This window comes from Chiloscyllium punctatum, unplaced genomic scaffold, assembly GCF_047496795.1.
Source record: "Chiloscyllium punctatum isolate Juve2018m unplaced genomic scaffold, sChiPun1.3 scaffold_1039, whole genome shotgun sequence".
Classification (NCBI taxonomy): domain Eukaryota; kingdom Metazoa; phylum Chordata; class Chondrichthyes; order Orectolobiformes; family Hemiscylliidae; genus Chiloscyllium; species Chiloscyllium punctatum.
Genome location: NW_027310773.1, coordinates 42,501 through 45,000, shown reverse-complemented (window position 1 = coordinate 45,000; position 2,500 = coordinate 42,501). Strand labels below are relative to the sequence as shown.

Sequence of the window (2,500 nt, the reverse complement as noted above, 5' to 3'; positions counted from 1 at the left end):
ACAAATAAGAAAGGATCTCTGTCGGCTTGGGGGTACGCCCGTTTCCGTTTCAACTTGTCTCGCGAGGGTGGTTTCGGGGCCAGCAGGAGAGCTCGTCGGGGTAGCAGGCCCTGCAGCCGTGGTCACCGCCAAATCCCCACAACTCGAGCAAGTGAAAAAAAAAGTAACAAATAAGAAAGGATCGTCGGCTTGGGGGTACGCCCGTTTCCGTTTCAACTTGTCTCGCGAGGGTGGTTTCGGGGGCCAGCAGGAGAGCTCGTCGGGGTAGCAGGCCCTGCAGCCGTGGTCACCGCCAAACCCCCCACAACTGTTGGGCGCCTACCTGCGCGGGGCAGGAGGACACTTTCCGATTTCAAATCTCCGTTTGCCGAGTCCACCCCGAACGCACGCGGGCGGGCGGGTTCGCATCACCCTTCGTCACAAGGGGCGAAGCCCGTTCCACCGTCTCGTCAGTAGTGCCGACCGGTCTGTGATCGACGAGGGGAGCCACACCAGGTCCGGCCCTGCTGCTTGGCGGCACCGCGTCGTCGGGAGCTCGCGACAGACGGAGGGTTTCGGTGTACTCTCCAGCCACGGGAAACGAAGCCGGTGATGCAGGCGCCGGTCTTTCGCTCCCAAATCGGCTGGGTTTACATCGTTGCTATCTAGTCACGCTCCCTTCAAACCCGACGGGGTACCTATTCCCCTCACCCGTCTGTGCGTATACAGCCTCTTTGCACTTGCGGGATGGGGGTGGTGGTTTAAAGACTCTCGAGTTGCCGCCCGTCGGTCTCCGAGCTCCGTGCAGTAGTGATCCCCAGCGAACTGCCAGCAGGGCGAACGAGCGATCCCGCTCTCGGTCGGGGCGCCTGGCGTCGATCGGTGGTCGGTGGCTTGCGGGCAAGCTGCGCTGTGAGTGTGGGAACGAGTATGACGAGCCGTTGCCGCGACTCCCAGTCCACCTCGGCGGTGGCTGGGCCGGGCGGGCGTCTGCTCGGGCGAGTGCCGCCCCCGCCTCCTCGCAGGAAGTCCGCTCGCCGACACGCCGCCACGTGCACGCGTCAGTGACGCTGCCGAACCGATGGCCGGTGCCCGTTCCCGCCTCTGCTTTTCCTAGGGCAAAGCTGCTGCACGCCTCGTGATACTAGGCGGGCGACATGGTGGCGGTGATCCTGCCTCCGTCGCTGCGGTGCGTTGGGGCACGCATCGCCTCTTGGGCGCCCTGTCCTCCTCCCCCCAATAGACGTATGTTTCTGCGGGCCGCACCAGGATGGTGCTCCCCATCGCTTCACGCCACCCTGCTCCGCCCGCACGCCGGCGTGCAGGTGGCTGTAGCTCAAGGTGGGGAGCGTATGTGCGGTCCGGGTCGCTTTCCTCTGGCGAGGGAGAGACCTAAAACAAACTCAGACAACTCTTGACGGTGGATCACTCGGCTCGTGCGTCGATGACGAACGCAGCTAGCTGCGAGAATTAATGTGAATTGCAGGGACACATTGATCATCGACACTTTGAACGCACTTTGCGGCCCCGGGTTCTTCCCGGGGCCACGCCTGTCTGAGGGTCGTTTGGCAATCAATCGCACTCGCCTTGGCTGGCGAGAGCGCGGCTGGGGTGTCGCAGAGGACCCGTCCTCTTTGTCCCCCTAAGTTCAGACTCCGGAGCCCTCCGGCGTCGGAGCGCTTGGCCTTTCCCCCCCACCCTGCACATTCCGTTCGTCAGGCTCGACGCCATCCCCCCGCCGGGGAGCGCGGCCTGGCGTCCGTCTGTGTCGTGGCAGTGGGGCCAGCACGGCTGTCACCGGTCCCAGAATGGCTGTCGGTGGTTCACACTGTGTGTGTGTGCCAACCCTCCTGGTCTCTGGGACACGGAGCTGCCACGAAGTGTTGAGCCTCCAGTGGGGGGGTCTGCCTAAGCTCTGCACGTCCGCATTGGGTCCGTCTCTCGGTTGGCTGGCAGTGGAAAGAGTGAAGGGAGCCGCGGAGGTCCGGTGCTGGTGCGCCGCCGGCCTGACCGTGGAGCTCGCCGGTTTGACACGCTGACCCGACTCGATGGTTGATCGATTGAGAGTGCTGGGAGCTGCAGGCCGCCCGCTGCTGCAGCCGCCCGTCTCGTGGTTCGTCCTCGGCCTTAAGTGGCCGGCGGGGCGTCTGATCCTGTCTCCCCTGCTGGCGCCGAGTGCCTGGCCGAGGGAGGAGGTTTTCGTCGAACGCTGTGACTTGGACGGTCGCACGCGCGTGGATCGCTGGCTCTTGGCTCTCCCGTTCAGTCCGCACGTTTTCCGCTCCGTCCTGCCACCGGTCTCGGGAGGTACGGAGGGGTTGGCGGGCGTGGTGTGTGCTCCGTCACCGTGCAGGCACACCTACCACGCCGTCGGCCGACCCCCGCACGGTCCTCCTGGCCATCGGGAGGACGGCGGAACGTCGGGCTGTCGGGGGCCAAGTCGCCAGAAGGCCACCGCTGTGTCTTCCGTACCCTGTCACCGTCGGCGTGCCTTCCTCAACTCGTCCGGCTCGGGGCCGCT

General features: G+C 65.1%; 1 non-coding gene across 1 annotated transcript; it reads left to right on the top strand.

Moving 5' to 3' along the window:
* Positions 1 to 1,388: 1,388 nt before the first annotated feature.
* On the top strand, positions 1,389 to 1,543 carry LOC140474505 (5.8S ribosomal RNA). The gene has a single exon (XR_011959169.1). It is a non-coding gene; the product is annotated as a 5.8S ribosomal RNA (ribosomal RNA).
* Positions 1,544 to 2,500: the final 957 nt, after the last annotated feature.